The following is a 19,196-nucleotide window of genomic DNA, read 5'->3' as shown; positions in this document are numbered from 1 at the left end:
AATTCTGCAAACATTGTGTGTGTGCTGGTCAGCTTAGTGGGTTTTTTTCCCAGCTGTGCACTCTGTTTATGTCATTGTGAACACATTAAAAAGATGGTTGGGCATCTATATTTTCATTTGAGTATCTGTAGAGGAAGATGTTGTATTGTGAACATCAGTCAAAAATTATGGGGATTGGGGGCAGTCTTAGGAGAATTTTATGTCAATGAAATAAATTGGTACTTGGTGAAATATGATCTTTCTTCTGTAAGTTTTAAGTAATTTTAAATGAATTCCTGGTTAATTGCAACATGATGAAATCCCATTGTGGCATATATAAAAACAACTTGACAGCATCCTAGAAAATTTAGTCCAGGACTGTTCCTGATCAGTGATAGCTCAGAGGCTTTTTAGCTGCTGAGAATCTCAAGAGGAGCTGGTTCACCAGAGATGTGGTTGTGTGCATCTGTGTGAGTGTAACGCAGCAGAAAGAGGAAAGAATCTGCAGAATAAGAGCAGCGTGGGCTTTCCATTGTGCCAATGATCATAACAAAATGAGACTATTTAGTGTTATAAATTAGAGGTCAAAAAATAATCTGTTGCCTTGCAAGTGGCTTTATGCCTGTCTCCCATATGTCCTCTGGTTACCTTAATAGTGGTATTTCAGAGATACTTTGCTCCTTTTAAGTAGTGAAAATTAATAGAGCAGTTGTTAAATTAGGTACTTATTTTCTAGATATATAAATCTACAAATTATCTATTAGAATTTATTTTAATAATTAAATACATGCTCTTTCACGAGTTGTTAGCAGCTCTCATAGAGTGTTTCATACCATTGCCGTGATTGCACTGAGTGTAAATCAGCTTGGGAAATGAGAATACCTCCTTCATTACAACCACTAAAACATCATTTCAAAATCATCCATCATATCCATACATGCTTGTGACTTTTTCACAGGCTGCCACTCCCTTCTGCTCCTCACCAATCTTTTTAGTGTCAAACAAGTTGGAAGGGTGAAACACGAGGGGGTAGCTTGTACAAGTCAGAAGAGAGTGGGACAACTTGATCAGGATCTCTTTCAATATCCAGTGACAGGACTTGTGGGAGTGGTTCAAAGCTGTGCCAGGGGAGGCTCAGCCCAGACATCTAGAAGCATTTCTTCACCCAGAGGGTTGGTCAGACACTGGAACAGGCTTCTTAGAGAGAGAGGAGGTTGGTTCCCCAAGCCTGTCAGTGAGAGGCACTAGCAAATTATCTTTCATAATATGTTTTAGCTTTTGGTCGAGCCTGAAGTGGTCAGACAGTTGGACAAGGTGAGCATTGTAGGTCCCTTCCAACTGGAACAGTCTATTGTATTCTACAGTCCATTCTATAGGAATGGGAAGGGAGCCAAAAGCATGTTGAAGCTGGAAAATGAATGCTGTAGAGAAGTGGCAGGGGGACATGCTGCAGGTTGCCAGCCCATTGGCTGTGCTCCCCTTTCAGGGCTTTCTCCTCCCCATGTGTGCTATATTCTATTGCTGTCCTCCCTCGCATGCCTTTCTGCTGCCTCGTCTGCCTCCTGGTTTTTGCAGCAAGTTGCCTTGCAGCTGTGCCCTGATAAGCATGTAATGAGTACTGTGAAAACATATGTCTTCAAAAATGGCTTCCATTTGAGGTGGTAGATGCTTTATTCATTAATTGTGTCAGTGTTTCATGTTGTTAAAAAATGGAGAACCTCAATAGTGAATTTCTGTAATTCGGGTTGAAGGGATTACATTTAAAGCTGGCTTTAGAAGTATTCCTCTGAGCATGTTTGAGTGCTGATGTTTGTTAATAATGACCATATGGCTGTCATCTCTATTTCTTTAATTCACTGAAAAGTCCTAGGATTTTCCTATCTCCTGTCATTGTGTTTTGATGTCTTTTTATCTTCATTGTGGCGTGTACCTGCATTTAATTCTTCCAGGGTATTTTCTCCTTGTTAGTAAATGACCCACCAGTTACTTTGCTCATTTTACTTTGACATTTACTTTAAGGTCCTGTATATTTTTTTTGTGTTAGTGTTTCTTCAGAACTCCTGCTATCAGTTAAGAATATGCTCAAACAAATGAAGGCCATTTTGGTTGTATACTTCAGCAGTAGGTGTAAAGATTTACTGATAAAACCTAAAGAATTAATTTAAAATCAGAGAGATAACATATTTCTGTGACTTACATAATATTATATATGCGTGAGGTGATAAGATTAATAATTTTTCAAGGATAATAAACATTTTGAAGTTTTAATAACCTAATATGCTTCAGCATTGGATTGCATTGGACAGTGAAAAGATGTTAAAATACATTAATGTATTTAACGACGCCTATATTCATTATAAAAAATGCCATATTGATGTTTATAAGAAATGTTTCTAAAATAACAGTATAAAGATTTCATCATCAGTTAATCAAGACAAATTAGTTGCTGAGGAATACATAAAAATAGCAGTGAAATTTATTTTAACCTTATCACAATAAACGTAAGTAAATGCTTTTTCAGTGAAGTGTAGACCTACTGCCATTGGGAAGGAGAAGGCATACAGTAGTTATATTATATTTCTTTGTATGATCATGAGAATTGGAAAGCGATTCGTGCGACCAGAGCTGTAGGTTGCCCAGACAGATACTTTATTTATGGCTGTTATGATGCTTATGATACCATGAGATGCTTGTTAGATCTGTGTACACAGATGTAGTGGACTTTAATCTGCTTATTCATCCCTTTGTGCTGAGACTGTGATAGTCGGTGCTTTGTGCTGGTGTTATAACTGCTTTGGTTTTTTGTTTTTTGTTTGGAGAATAACATCATTGTATGAAATACTGATTGTACACGTACTCCTTTCAAAATAAATTTAGTTACTCTTATGTATCTGCTAAGATCCTAGACACTCTGAGAAACCATCTTCAAAGCATAGTCTGTGCCTGAAACTGCTGCTAAAATTCACTATTTCAGCTTACCCTTGGGTTGGTACACAAAGACTCGTACAATGCTTAGTCATGTGACTCTTCTTTGAGGATTGGACTATTCTTAGTTTTATTTATACCTATGTTGTCATGTGAGGTTGGTTCTCGTGGTTCTAGTGAGAGTGTGATAATTATACTGCCTGAAATTGCAGTTTTTAGAATCTGTCAAATAGTCCCTGACTCTCTGGAGATGAAATGGTATATTAAAATGGAGCTCTCTGAATCAAAATATCTCTGTATCAGCTTTTCCATGAAGCCAAGTTATAGGTAACATGGACAATGAATATCTCATGTGACAAATACTTTTCTAAATATTGTGAGGGTTTCTTTTGAAGTAAAAGTAGAGATTAGAGGAGTGTATTTTATAACAGAAAGTTAAAAAGGCAGTGATGAGACAACAGATTTATTAGTAGGAGCATCCTGTTAAGTAACGTATCTTGCCGTTCTTCACTTCTATGCCACATCATCACATTTTGTATTGGCATTCCAGCTGCCTTGGCTATTTTCAGTAGCACTGGTGTTAAGATAGCGCAATCTGTCTATATGGTATCAATAAAATGCAGACTGTACAGAAAACATATATTGGAATATTTGGAATCATTTAGATTTTGCTTAGGGACTTCTGGAAGTGTATAATACAGGTGGCTGCCAAATGTCAGCCTTCAGTGGGGTTGTCCTGGTTTTTGCTGGAAATAAGGTAGCACTGAGAGTGCGAATACCTCCTATCTTTTTTTAGAGCATCTGGTATTCAGTAGAGTAGAAAATCAGGCATCATGATCCTTAGCAGGATTTAAGTGATATATGTGGAGACACTTAGGCGAAGTGAGCATGTTTTGAGGGTAGTAACAGAGAGTAATCAGAATCTAATGTGTGTGAACTAGAGACTGATGGTGAAACTTGTGATCCACAGAGAGCAAGCAGAAAGCTCTGCAGAGTGAGCATCCAGTGCACTGCTCAGCAGTGCTGCTTTTATGGTAGGAATAACAGGAGCAAACCAAGAATATAATAATCTCCATAAGAATTGTACTGATCTTTTGAAGATTTAGAAGAAGTACTTTTTTCAAGACCACTCTTAAGGCAACCCTAGATCTTTGAATTTTTATGTCATTTATTCATTCACTATCATTGCATACAATGAAAAAAGAAAAAAAGCAGCATATTTGAATTAGAAGGAAAAATAACAAAAATACAGAAGATATTTCTGTGTAGATTGACAGCCAGTTTTTGTGCCGTGATTGTTTTGGCTCTCTTGAGAAGTAACTGCTATTATGCCTAGTTTATTTTATGCCTCCTGCCACTGCAGACTCTTCTTCTGATAAGGGACTAATATCTACTGTGACGTCCTTTTCTTTCTTCTGCATTACTTAATCAGTTTTGGACTATGCCAAACACAACACAGTGCAGAATAATTCATAACATTTGCTATATTTGACAGCTATAAGGTTTATATTATTGGTTTTGTAATTTACTTACACATCTCACCTAGCTAATAGCAAGAGTAGTCTATTAAGATGTTTACCAATGCTTCCTTCAGCTTATTTCTTTGCAATTACAATTCTAACACAATTATTACAAATAAATATGTCTAAACAAACAAACAAAAAAAACCCAAACAAACACCCCCCCCCAAAAAATCATTACCCTCTTAGTTTATTTTCCAGTTGAATCTTGAATTCAAAATTAATTTAGCTGGAACAGATAAACTCATATATCCTCCTTCAGTTCAGTATGAATTCATGCAAAATGAGCAGCTGAGTTTACTTATATTGCTTAACAATCCTTACACAAAATTACTGGCATTATTTAAGGCCGCCCTAGGTCAAAGATTTGACTGCCTAGTAGAAGTACATCAGAAGACCGGATGCTTTAGTAAAGAATACTTCTATTTATGAAACAAAAATTCCATTGTGTTTGACGACCTTTTGCATGTAGAACAAATCCTGAATATACAGTAGAAAGCTTGTCCCAGCAAAATAAGGAATGATGTAATGCACTTCAGAATTTCACTGGTACTGTGCCCACAATACTTTATGTTCTATAAAATACTTTTAGGGCTGATTCATCATTAAGATTGTAGAGTTATACCTACACTACTAGCTTTTCATACAGAACGATGGAGCTTTGAAGAAAAGAAAGAAAAAGGATCATTTCTTCATCATGTCTATTTGTCTTTCTTAGGTGTATTGAAGATATACATCTGCTAGCAGGTGAAGGAGTAAAGCATTTATAAAATGTTCCTGAACTACAAATAAAACCAGTGACTTTATTAATAGAATAAATATATTGACATTCTGCTAAGGAAAAGTTTAATTTTTAACCATCTGTATTTATGACAATTCATATAAGGGAGAAGCTTTCTAAAATTAGGAATAGCTCCTGCTTGTAGTGCAAAAGGCAACGCAAGATGAATATTTAAGGATGAGTTTGATCTCAGGTTCTGTCTAGGGAATATCACATTGCCTGCAGTGCCAAATACTTACAAGACAATTCAGGGTGATACCCACAGCCAGGGGTATCAGGTTGTCTTCTCTTTTGCTTGCAACAAGCATACAAGTGAGCAGTGAAAGATTGGTCTATCTATTTATCTAGTCTATCTATCCAGCTAGTTTTTCACATTTGCCTCTCTTGTTGCTTCTACAACCTTCTCTCAGGATGTCAGCTTATATCTGCCTGATTTGTATCCCTTCAAAACACTTGTAATCGTCCTTACTTAAAAGTTTGACCCATGATCTTTATCTTTTTTTTCCTACAACAAGCAGGTTATGTTTTTCTCTTCAGATCTCTTCATAGCATTTTCTATGTGCTGCCACCCACCCAGTCGTTCATCATCTGTTATTGAGATGTCATCTCCCAGCTAAGATCTGCCTGCTGAGCCACCCCTCATCACTCTTCTTGAAGATCCTCAAGGAGAAATACCTTTGCTCTTGTCATGTGGTGGTCCTCCATGATAGCACCTGTAAACTGCATTGGTTCGTCAGTATCATGTTAGAAAACAACTTTTACAAATAAGAGTGTTTCTTTAAACTTTGTCTCTTATTATTGAAGGTTTAATAGGAAAAACAGTGTATAAACTGGTCCTGAAATGAAAGCTGGTAATGTTTGCTAGAGCCAGCTGGGATTGGCTCTGCTGGACAGGGAGGAAGCTTCTGGCAGCTTCTCACACAAGCCATCCCTGTAGCCCCCCACTACCCAAACCTGGACATGCAAACCCAATAAATACTGTAATAAGAATATAAACATAATAAGACTGGGCCTCTCCTTTCTTTAAACTATAGTACTGAAGAGTCTTGTAGGGGTATGTTCATTGCTCAGATGCCATTTTTTGGTTGGGATTTTGCATAATGGGAAAAACAGGCAAGGAAAATCAGGGGATGGATTATTCCATGTTTGCTGAAAAGTCATGCATTTTTCTTGTCTAATTCCCACTGGTTTTCTAATGGTGTATTTCTAGATCAAAGCATATTTAGTGGAATCTGAACCTCAGAAGAGCCCTTTCATCCTGCAAATGAGAATATGTTGGCACAATGCTGTGAATCATGGGCAGGTTTCATAATGTTGGATATAGTGCTGTACTTGTCTGTAGAGAACTTCATGATCCAGTCTTGGCCTTATATTTGTAAGCATTAAAGATGTGGCTTCAAAAGATACCTGCTCATCTGAATGCTTAATTTCAGGATGAATTAAGAACTTAAACATCTTTAAAACCCAGGGTTAAGTTAATTTTTCCTTAAACATGTCAGTTTTAGAACATATCTCTATTGTTTTTATATTTCTCTTTAATTTGGGGTTTTCACAGCATGTTTTATGCTGATCCCATGGCATACAATTGTTAGAGCTGCTGACACACAAGTAGAAAGTCTGCTTCAGTTCCATGATGTCTTTCATTTAACCTGTTCTGCACTGCTACTGATCTGATTGTTAGTGAAATGTTTCTATGGACTTGTTACATAAAACTTTCTCAGATGCTTCTTCTTTAATAAAACCATCGTAATTTCTCCTGAAGCATTTATTTTCAAATTCATAGAATTTGTATCTGTGAAATGACTTATCATATGGCATGAGAGAGAGACGTTTAATAGAGGACAATAGCCAATACCCAAAATATAGTATAGATCACAAAGGTAAATCTGCATATTTTCCATTTTCTTTTGGCAGATAGCCAGACAGCCACTTATGAGAAGTTACATTATTTCTAGATTTTCAGTTAACTACATGAATAATTGCTCCATTTTTTGTTTGCAGATACTGGAATCTGTCTTCATATCATAATGATAGCCTAGCCTTTAATTTGTGTGCAGGAGTTTTAATTGGTAGAGATGTTTTCTATAGCAGCATGCATCTTCTGAAATAAAGCAACACACATCCTTTGATTAATGCGGGCTAAGTCACTGGAGTGTTCATGGTGGCAGCATCAATTTCTAGGCAGAAAAGCTAGAAAAGAATGCAGAAAAAATAGTAAGCCTGTTATTATCCCATGTCACTTTATTTGTATGTTAATGTTTCAAAATCTGGATTTTTGCTTACCAATATGCCATTCAAATAGTATTTTCTATTAGCAAGTCGTTGATGTTTTTTTGGTTTTATTAAAGAATGATGGTTTTTTCCTGCACTTCCCTAAAATACTGGTAGGTAGATGCATGGATTCAAATGTAACGTGACTTTGTTTTCCCTACAGTAGTTGAAATAAAACAATTTTATTGAAAATTCCTTTCATGTCTGCCTGTGTAATTTCAATTGTAGAAGTATTTTTAAAGTAGGACACTTATTGTGTGTATTGTTTGACCTTGTTTGATTTGGATGTTTTGGACTTTTTAGAATACCCTAGGAAGTACTACACTGGCATTTGACTTGTAGCCTGTGCTCAAACTCTCCATTTATATGGAGTTTATTTATCCATTTAGTTTTTATTTTTAAACCTTGATATATAAAGTCCCTAAGAAGAGGCTGTTATGTATTCAGGTAGATGACAAAATTAATATTTAAAATTTAGATTTCAAAGTGTGCCTAATCAGTGAGATGGTCTATCTTTGCCCATTTCTCTTTTAGCTCCCATTCAGAAACAATTCTGTTCTTCCTCTCTGATGTCCCTTCTTATTCTCCACCTTAGTGTAGTCTTCAGATTTGTTCCCTTGATTTCTCATGTCCTTCCTGATAATTTGTTGTTGAAGATTGATGAAGCATGACATGAACTTTTGCCCTTCTTCTCCTTTATATTTTTTGTTTGTTTGTTACTTCTGTTGATCCTGTCATCTGTTTTCTTGTTTTTCTGCTTCATATTTCCTTGAGTGTCTCCTGGCTATCTCTTGACACCTTTCTCTCCAGATTTCCAGATTCCTTGCCTTCTAGCTTCATTCTGGCTTATGTTCTAGAAATATTTTATAATGGAAAATGAGCTATATCTGTAGTGTCTAATACCATGTCTTGTACAATATTTTGGAAGCAGTCACAATACTTAATTTTGCTTTCTGGAATTAAAGAAAATGTTTTTCAGCCAAGAAAAGATACAATCCATTGGCAGTTTCAGAAAAAAAGAGAAGAAAATAAAAGTGCAGATTTAAGTTTGTTTCTTGTCTATTCTGCTCCTCTTTTTTGTTTAATGTTTTAATTATTTAGTTACGTTACTTTTGAAATTGCTCACACTTGCTGTTTTTGTAGATGCATGAAAAGACCTATATCCTTTCTTGAAGCATCCTTTTAAACAAATACTTTTAAAATGGACATTAATACTCACGGCTGGGTAGCCATGAAGTTATGTGTGGGCAAGAACTGACATGCCCCAGTGATTATCCACAATTTTACCTCTCTTACAAGAGCATGTAGTGACAGGACAAGCGGTGATGGCTTCGAACTGAAAGAGAGTAGGTTTAGATTACATATTAGGAAGAAATTCTTTACTGAGGGTGAGGGTGGTGAGGCACTGTCCCAGATTACTCAGAGAAGTTGTGGATAACCCATCCCTGGAATTGCTCAAGGCCAGGCTGGATGGGGTTCTGAGCAACCTGGTCTTATGGAAGGTGTCCCTGCCCATGGCAGGGGGGTTGGAACAACATGATCTTTGAGGTCCCTTCCAACCCTTAAACATTTTGTGATTCTCTCCAATACTAAGAGTGCTTTGTGTTTCCTTACTGAAACAAAAATCTATCTTACATTTTCATTACTCCATAAAATTGAAATGATAAATATGAGTACCATCAGCTGTTGCTGTTGATGGCATCCATCCTAAAGCAAAGGGAAAGTGATAGGATTTTTATCATAATTTAAAAAATGCCAGCATTAAAAACACCCCAGCATTATACCTGCCAAGACCTGATGGAGTATTTTTTATATGAAATGGTTCCAATTTGTTGAAAAAAGAAGCACTTCCCCAAAAATATTAAATTCCTTATTAGCTCAGCATCAAGTTGCAGTTCTTGGGTTGGGTTGAGCCTGAGCAGAGCTGTTTTGCAATGGAACATATTGTCTTGCGGCACAGTGTACTTCTGGAAATTTTCTTCTTCCTCAAGAATGAGCCTGTGGCATTTTCTGAACTTGGGAGGCTGTTTCCTGTACTAATCAAGGCAGCTGACAAGCCCTTCAGTGTGTTTGAATCAGTGTGGGTTTGTCCAAGTTCTTTCTTTGCCCTGTACACCCTAAGGCACAAATTGACAGATTTTTTTTTTTTTTACCAGCTGCTGAGATGGTTGGCAAGAGACATGTAACCAGATGAGAAGACTTGTTAGTCTGAGACATAAAATTCAGGCAAACTGAGCGATTTCCTTTTTAACATTTTCATTGTGAACTGTATTTTCTTCTGTTTCTTAAATATTTCGTGATACCTAATCTGCAGCAGCATAAGCAGTTTCCTCTGGACGTGGTTAATTAGGATGCTTGTTGTGAAGTAGGACAGTTCTCAAATGCGGCCAGTCTCAGAGATCTCACTACTGTTTCACCAGAGCTAGGAGAAGGAGTTTTTTGTATGCCTGTTAATGAACAGTAATAGTGAGGTAAATTGTGAAGGTGTCATATAAAGTAGGAGACAGGAAAGAAGAAAAAGATGTTCCCAGATACACAAGAGTATTATGGGCATTTTCATTTGCTTGATGATTTTAAGTAAGGCAGGTGCTCTTTTCCACACTCAGAATAAGGGCCTAACTGCCAATTACCTTAATGGAAGGGAATGAATTGCTCCTAAAGAAAAGCAGGGCGTACACCAAATTTATATGGGTTTCTGGGTAACAAGATTCACCAACATTCAAATTGGTGAACAAAACAAGCTGAAAGGTGCTTACACTTTTTAGATGAAATTGAATGTCTCTGTTTACTTAGAATCATAGAGGTCTTTCGCTACTTCAGTTGCTCTGTGATTCTGAGTCCATTAACCAGCACTGCCAACTCTGCCTCTAAACCATGCCCCTAAGTACCACAACTGCATATTTTTTGAACACTTCAGGGATGGTGACTTTGCCACTTCCCTGGGCAGCCTGTTCCAATGCGTCACCACCCTTCCAGTGCAGACATTTTTCCTAATACTGAATCTAAACCTCCCCTGGCACAATCTCCTGTCCTATCTGTTGTTACATGGGGAAAAAAGATGGACACACACCTGTGCACACCCTGCTTTGAGGTGGTAGTAGAGAGCAATAAGGTCTTCCCTGATTCTCCTTTTTTCCAGGCTAAACAACCCCAGGTCCCTCTGCTGCTCCTCATAAGACTGGTGCTCCAAATTAATTTCCAGAATTATATTGTAGTTCTTTATCCAGTTCTGCACAAGTATTCACTGGGTTCAGAGTGCTTTACTGGGCAGCAGTACATTATTCCCTAAACAGTTTAATGATAGGTATGCTAGTAAGGAGGAGGGTAATGAAGAGCCTGCATAGTGGCAGCCTATGGGCTCCTATGTCAAAAGTAATTTTATTACATTCCCTCTCAGTCATGTAATCTGTGCTTCTGCATTTTTCAGGTATTAGGTGTTCACAAATTATAGGGCAAAATGACTACTGGGATGACTTTTATGGTAATTTTAAGAAAAATTTTCTAAGGAAATACAGTTAGTTGGTACAATTAAATTAATTAAATTTTTGTCTGCCAGGCTTTTTTCCCCCAATATTTTCTAAATATGTCGGCTAATTTCAAATTTATAGAAAATAGAAATTCATTAGTTACTGTCTTAGCATTTTGTCGTAATGTCAAGGTAAACGCGATGCCTGATGTCAGGTGTTTGGAAAAGAGCCATAATACTCCTTAGTCTTCTGGAGATGCTGATTCGCAGAAGAACTGTTGTCTCCCACAGAACTGGTCCCTGTCTTTTCCACACTGATAATACAGCAAGGTGCACTGAGCTTGAGGAGTGAACTCCTGAGTCTGGCATAGACTTTTATGCCAGCTTTTCTATCCCCTGGGCTAGGAACTGCCTTGAAACCGGGTGCCATTGCTTTGACTTCTAATGATGAAAAGCCATCCGTGGGAGCTGAGAGTATATTTGGTTTTATGGTGTGTTGCTGTTATAACTGCAGGACTTTGGCATTAAGAAAAAGAAATGCATCTTTTTGACAGGGTGAAAAAATGATATTTGGCCATTTAGGCCAGTGTGGGGTCTTCCAGCTAGCTGGAGTTAGGAATAGTATGCCTAGGTGTTATTTATAGATAACCACTTGTGTAAGGGCTCAGCAAGGATTCAGACTTACTCCTGGACTGTAAAAAATTAAGCAGCTGTGTAGATCCATCACAAGCAGGTTCCACTGTTATTGGAAGCTTCTCAGGTTGCTTGTTTCCTGGCAGCACTCCTGCTTACTCTGGATTCCTGTGATACTTTTTTTTTTTTTTCAATTGAATAAGAAGCAAAGGATCTGGTGGAGAAAAAAAGGACGCTTCCCATCACTGATTTTTAGATGTATGCCAGAAGCATACACTGTACTCGTACTATTTGAAAACATTATCCTGGGCCCTTTTTTTCCCCCTTGACAAGATAACAGGCTTTGATGAAGTGGGTTGCAGACAGGTTCAAACATGTCTTCTTCACCTTTTAAAATTGATTTCTAGAAGTCTAGTTGTAGGAATCAAAGGATATGTGCAGGAAAGGAAACAAGTCTCCTTGACATCAGTATGTTTTAATTTACTGCTGTGGCCTGTACAAAGAAAATGAGTATTCTTAAGGCAAGGTTAGAAATCTATGAAAAACGCACGTCTTGTTTGCCACAGTATCAGTTGTGATACCTCTCTAGGATGAGTTTTAATTCCTTGTGTCAAATAACCCAGAGTAATGAAATCACATTACCTGATGTTAATGTGGTTTCTTCCCTAGGAATACAAATTCACTTGCTTGGAATTTTCTTGGTTGCCATAGACTATCCTATTTCCAGGCAGGATGGAGGTTTCCTGCTTTTTGTTGAATAGTTTGCAGATTCTTGGTTTACATCGAGTTGTAAGAATGTCCCTAATCTTGCCTCAGTTGCCAAATGCTTTTTCTTGCATAAATGAATCATAGCCAAGAACACTGAGGGGCACTTAACAAAAACTAACGTGTAGTTTGCTCCTACTTCTGATGAGGTTACTGGACTGGTTTCTGTATCCTTATGTTACAGCTATTTCATTAAATGGAGTAGGCCCAAGCATTGGCACCTTGTTCACATGTCCCTGTCACGTCTGCAGATCAGTAGGTGAGCAGCCAGTACTTAGACATGGCCTGAAGTGCAGTATGAGTGAGGAAAAACCTACTGAGTGTGGTGGGAGCATAAGTGTGTTCTGTCAAATCCATTGAAAAATCCAATGTAGAAAAATCCACAGGAGGCTCTGCAATAAGATCTTCCTCAGATTATTAAAATATCTTTAATTTTACACATTTTCTTCATTTCAGCTTCGTTTTCACTGCATGTTTACAAGTGTGTTGATTCATGTTGCTGCATGATCCATATATTTTTAGATACTGCGGACAATTTCTTCTGAAGAGGCTATGCAGAAAGGTTGATCATCTTTTTAGTGTGTGCTGCTGATCCTCTGGAGCAAGGATCTCTTTGTACAGACTTCCAAGTGGAGGCTTAAAGCAAAGTGGATTTGTGAGTGAAGGCTTACATACCATTGTACTGTTTAGATATCACTAGTTTAGTCCTTTAATTTAAATATCAGTTTATCAAAAAGTTCTTATTTGTAACTGTTGCTTTCAGTCTGAAGTAAGATAAAGTAAAATGTGAGTCGTCTTTCATTGTGATAGGAAATGGTGTGATCTTTTGGATGAACTAGGAAATCCTGATAACATGCAGTGAAACTCTGAACATCATTAAACTTGACATTTGGCTTAATATTTATGTTGGCTACGTAGTCTCAATAAGCACCTGGATATAACTTTAATGTAAATGAAGTCTTTGGTGATGAAACAGTGAGTGTTTAAGAGATAATGTCATTGTACAGAGGTAGAAATAATTGTTCATATCATCACTGAATCTTTTGTTTCCTTATTTTGTGCTTTTTTACCAGTTATGAATAAAAAGTTTGGGTTTTTTATATATAACTATTTGGTTTATATATGAGTATATATACACACACAGTATTTTCCTGTCTGTATAGCAGTCAGAGCCATTCTTTGCTGACAGAGCACACTAGGAAGCAAAGGTCATACTCTGAGGTGCTAAATCTCTCCCACCTCTCAGCAATTCCTTGCATTTACTTGGGGTTTCATAATCTCTTCTGAACTTCAGTTTTTCCTGTCAGTCTTTCAGATACAGATAACTTTCTGAGCCCAAGATCTGAAGTGACATTATAAATGGAACTAGTCTTTTGAAGGTTTGTAGACTCCTTTCAAATGCTTCGGTAACTGTCTGAGCAGAGATTATTAGCTCATTAGTAGTATTGCTACCTGGAAAACCAGGAGAGGTCAATGAGAAGTCTGAACTTCAAGCAAAATTTTACACTGGTTCTTAACTTCAGCATATGGCATATTTTCATAGTTTTCAATATTGTGAACTTCTAGACATCAGTCTTATTCTGTAGCTGTTCCACCTCACAGTACAGAAAAGTCTGAAAAAGGCTAAGTAAGAGCAGAAAGGAAAAAAAATGCCTGCTGGTTCATATCTCTCTCTTGCTCTGAGGACAGAATAGCAGACATGATTATCACTAATAAGTTCTAGGACTGAAGAGAGTGAAGAAACTTCCCAGAAAGTGTGAAGAGACAGAAAAGCTTCCTTTTGTCTGGTTGCTCCAGCTGGGTAGAGCAACCCGCTCAAGAATACCAACAGCTTTCAGATAGTCAGGGATAGGTAATGAGTATGTCACCGGTGGACTTAGCTGCGATTTCAGTGATCGATTCATCTTTCACCCCTACTTACCTGTTCCACACCACACAGTATGTAGCACAGCACTGATGTTTTCTCTTCAGATTAATCTGTGAGAACACTTCAGTGTGTCCTGAAGTGCCTTGTTTGAATGGACTTTTACACAGTAGAAACTACAAAAATCTTTGGGAAAAAGCTACTTTCCTTTTCTTACGTGTCATAGCAACACAGTTTGCTAGGGTTTTAAATTCAAGGACACCTAGAGATATGTTTACAAATAAATACACTTGTGATGTTTTTGTTGGTTTTTGCTTGATTTTTTACTTGTCTGAGTAAATCTTCATGCTCCCTATTTCTTCTTACAAGTAGTCTCATTCTCAGATGAAAGAAACCCAGTATTAAATTAAAAATATTCCAACAACTTTCAGATTTGCCTTTCATCCAGCTGGTGGCATGTTCATAATACTATCTAAGCTGCTCTGAAGGAAAGAGGTAAGAAGGGAGAAGTGTGCTGGGAACAGCTATTTAGTGAACTGCACACCATAGTTAAAGCAATACAACAGCTGCCAACACCAAACTTGCAACACAGCCTATGCAGGTTAACTCCCCAAATGCGTGTTTGACTTCAAAGACACTTTTGAAAGAACTTCAGTCTTTAAAATCTTACCCAGTGGCTTGCTCTCTTTTTAACAATTTGATGAAAAATATATTTAATCAATGTTGTAATTGTTTGGTCCTTTTAATAATCCTTTTATAATCCTAATAATAGTCCTTTTTTTTCCAAAGGAAGAAAAAAACTGTATCTTGAAGCTAACATTGTTGTCACTCTTTAAATGTTGTCCCCAACTCTATTTAGTAAGCCATCACATTCAAAATACATCCCAGATCTTTTCTTTATACTGCACTTGCTGATGCTGTCCTTAAGATTGCTGTTGGTTATTTTTACTGAGGCGAGAAAGACTCCATCAATTTCCTGCAGCAAATTTCATCATAAATAGTATTTTTTTTTTGTGATTACAGTTGGTATATATCTAGAATTACCTGGGATAATGTATCAAGGAGTTATTCAGCAACTGAACTAGGATTATATGGACTACTGTCTTGAGGAACTACTTGGAAATCAGACTTAAAACTCTCCATGGAAAGCTATGCATCTGAGCAGATGTTTATAAATTTAGTAAGAACTAATATTTCTGTTTCAGGACTTCTCTAGTTATTTAACACTACTAGTATTGTCTTCATAGCTTTTTTAATCTATACTGATCTAGGCACAGGTCAGTAGATGGATACATTAGGTAATTATTTTTCTACCAATAGTATAATTTGCACATGAAACTACCCTGTGGCATACCTTTGCAAGCTGCTGATTACACAATAGGTAGAGCCAAAGTAGTAACCAGGCAGTAAAAATCAGTTGCCAGTATAGAGATGGGGATGGAAATCTAAGTTTTTGCACACTTTCATTTTCTCCTTTGTCTCCTTGTTAATTCTCTTTGGTTTTCATTAAATTAGAAATATGAAGTTCTTTAGATTTTTTAATTACTTTTCTACCTATGTTAGTACATTTTGTTAAAAAAGTTTGCTAAGGATACAGGGTTTATGCAATCATGCTGTTCCTGTCTTCTAACTTTTTCTGCAGTAATATTTAAGTCTTTTGGATAAGTTCCAGAAATTTGACAGACAAGGATAAGTCTGAAGGGTTCAGACCAGGTTATTCAGGGATTTGTCCAGATGGAACCTGAAATCCTCCAGTGGAGGAGATGGTGTAGCATATCTGGACTACCTGCAGCCCTGCTGGGCTGTGTTGAGAAAACTTTTCCTTATATACAGTCCGAACCTTTCTATTTTCACCTTTTCCCTGTTTTCTCTCATCCCTGTTTCACACTGCTGTGAAGAGCCTGACTGTGGGAATATCAGTGTTGCTGAGCTGCTGTTAGACCCCTCAGAGCTGTCTCTTAACCACAATAAACAGGCCCAGTTCTCTCAGCCTCTTCTCACAGGGCAGGTGCTCCAGCTCTGACCACCATGAGTAGCCTCCACTGACCTTGCTCCACTTTTTTAATGTCTTTCCTGTTCTGTGGAACAGAGGGGGCAAATCTGGCCCCAGTGTTACACATACATACCATCTCATGAGTACCTACTAAAGGATATGGTCACTTTTCTACATTTTCTCTATATTCTATAAAATAGGCAGCCTGATAGATGATAATGGTCATAAAGTCCAACAATAAAAAATACTTGCATTATGAATTAAACTTTTAGTGGAGACTGTATTTTCAGATGTGCCCAAATTGAAAAGACCTTCAGTGCCTTATGGGACATCATGGAATCTAATCATAAGGGAAGAATCTGTAAAAGATTTGATTTTATCAATATGGATGCTTTCAGCAGTTCCCCAGTATAATTACATGTTATACATAAAAGTATTTTTTTTGTTTTCAATCTGTAACGTGACAGATGCTTTCTCCTCCTGAGAAACACTAAATACCCATTTTTGTTCCTTCTCATACTGTGCCTGATTTTGCATGTCTCTGTCATTCCTTTTTGACTTGTCTTTCAGAATTCTTTCTGAGCATTATTTTACTAGCCACTTTTCTTGCTTGAGAGCCGAGGTGATTCAGCTCGAGTTAATACTGTAACAATGCTTTTGGTGATTTTGAGTGTAATCAAATTCAGTTTGTATCTGTCTACAGCAGATGACATGAACATGTAGATTTGACCCACAATTATATAACAGGCATTACATTCATCACTGGCAGAGGTATTGCCTTACTTGCCTGATGTAATAAAAATTACTCCCATATCTTCCCTGAACCACCCCAGCTAGCTTTGTGAGTTAATGAGTATGTGTACATAAAGTCAAGGAATGTTGATACGATACATGAGTGTGTTTCTGGGTGAATATAGTGAGCCTGTGGCTAATTTTTCAGTGCTTATGGCTGATTGTACTGTCATTATAACCCCTCCCAACTCCTGTTAGACACTCAATGTTTTTACTTTTAAATTACCTGTTCTTAGGGGTTTGGATGTAGTTTTCATTACTGGAAATTTCTTAGGATGTTCCCTTCCCATGAATTAACTTCATTTTAGTTTGTCCAACTGGTTTTATTGAGCCATCTGCTTTTTTTTTTTCCTGACTCAAATCCAGTAGCCCTGCTTTCAATTAAAATGTAATGCCTTAGACAGAAATCGAGTCTTCATGTATGTTTTCAGTATTTTCTTTCTAAAAATATGCTGGGATTTTTTGTTAGCACCACTGTAGGTATTCACTGTTCCAGCTGTGTAATTTTGTAATGAACTTCAAATTTAAAAAGCTCTCTCTAGATTAGAACTGTCAGTGATTTAGTGATTGTTATTTTTAACTGGAGTTGTCTCATTCTTCCTCTTGCAGGTCAAACATTCTTTCATTAGCCTGCATAAAAAGTGTGCTTCTCAGAGTACTAGATAAGCTTGATATACATATACACATGCATATACATATACATGCATGCAAGAAGTTGGTGATGCTCCCATTCTGGAAATCATTCCCATTAATAGAAACATATGATTGTTTCAGTGGGCCTGGCCTTGTTAACAGCAGCCCGTGATTCGTGATTGAAACAGTACCTGTACTGCAAATGCAAAGGCAAGAAAAGCCAGATAGGTAAGGTGCACGATAGGCTGCAGAATTCCCTTAAGTGGGAGGCAAATGTTGACAGCAGAGAGGACTGTGTAGATTTAAATTTTTTTGGTGGGTTGGACAGACTGACAGGGAGAACATTATTTTTTGAAGAGTTTTGACATGTCTCTTAAGTGTAGCAAAAGGATGTTTTTACTGTGGGATGCCTAATTTTAATAGAAAAAATATATTAATGAGAGAAGTTTTGTAATGGGTGTCAAGGACTTTGAAGAGAAATATGATTAACATAATTTTATTGGCACTGTTAGAGTAAAGCAGAGAGTACTGAAAAAGAGCTGCTAATTTAACTTTCCATTTTATAAGTCCATGAAGGAAGAAGCAGCTACTCCCCTCAAAAAAAAATCCATATAAGCAGGCTGAGAATATTTCTAGAATTTTACAGCTCTAAGTCTGGAGATAGCTGAAGATAAATTTTCATAGGGAATAATACCTCTAAAAAGATACAGGTAGAAATGTCTTTTTGTCTCTGATACTTCTCTAGTGGGGACCTCTTTTTGCATGACTGAAATGTGCATGTTTTCTTCCAGTTAAGAGGGATGAGATACATGTGTATTGTACAGAAGCAAATGCAAGAGTATTGTGTTAATGGTAAATGGCAAAAATGAGGCATGTTTGAGGATTGATACTGGAGGAAGTAGTTGAATAGCTCTGAGTCTCCCTGCTATTCAGTTAGCTCAAAGCAAAAGTGAGTGGAAAATATATAGAGTTTCTTCTTGAAATGCTTTATTTTCTGTTTTTATCTAAGATCAGTGATGCAGAAAAAGTACCATTGTGGCCCTTGTGTTTGTGCTCTGTGGAGGAATGCTGTTGATCATGGACAGTCTGTTTGCACTGGTGTAGAGGATTGACATTGGCTGGATGCCAGGCACCCACAAAAGCCACTCACTCACTCCCCTCTGCAGCTGGACAGAGGACAGAAAATTTAACAAAGGGTTCATGGGTTAAGGACCGGTAGAAAACACTCGTCAATTACCATCAAAGGCAAAACTGGCTCAACTTAGAGATACAAAGTGAATTTATTGATAGCAAAATCAGTGTAGGATAATGAGAAGTAAAATAAAACCATAAAAACACCTTCCCCCACCCTGCCCTGCCTCCGTCCCAGCTCTGCCTCCTAAGCCAGCAGGGCAAGGAGACAGGGAATGGGGGTTATGGTCAGTTCATCACCCGTAGCTTCTCCCACTGCTCAGGGACAGGAGTCCTTCCCTTGCTGCAACTTGGGATCCCTCCCATGGGAGACAGTTCTCCCCAAACTTTTCCAGTGTGAGTCCATCTCACAAAAAGCAGCTCCCTGTGAGCTGCTGCAATGC

General features: G+C 37.5%; 1 protein-coding gene across 17 annotated transcripts in view; it reads left to right on the top strand.

Annotated features, from left to right (window-relative positions):
- KHDRBS2 (KH RNA binding domain containing, signal transduction associated 2) overlaps nt 1-19,196 on the top strand; it is a 344,845-nt gene that overhangs the window by 41,612 nt on the left and 284,037 nt on the right. Inside the window, exon 2 of one of the 17 annotated variants that reach the window (XR_007202179.1) lies at nt 5,755-5,969. The exons of the other annotated variants lie outside the window; for them this stretch is intronic. The gene's annotated coding sequence lies outside the window, so the exon portion shown is untranslated. The remainder of the gene's footprint in view (nt 1-5,754; nt 5,970-19,196) is intronic. 17 annotated transcript variants of the gene reach the window in all.

This window comes from Corvus hawaiiensis, chromosome 3 (genome assembly GCF_020740725.1).
Source record: "Corvus hawaiiensis isolate bCorHaw1 chromosome 3, bCorHaw1.pri.cur, whole genome shotgun sequence".
NCBI lineage: Eukaryota > Metazoa > Chordata > Aves > Passeriformes > Corvidae > Corvus > Corvus hawaiiensis.
This window is presented reverse-complemented; position numbering and strand designations above follow the sequence as displayed.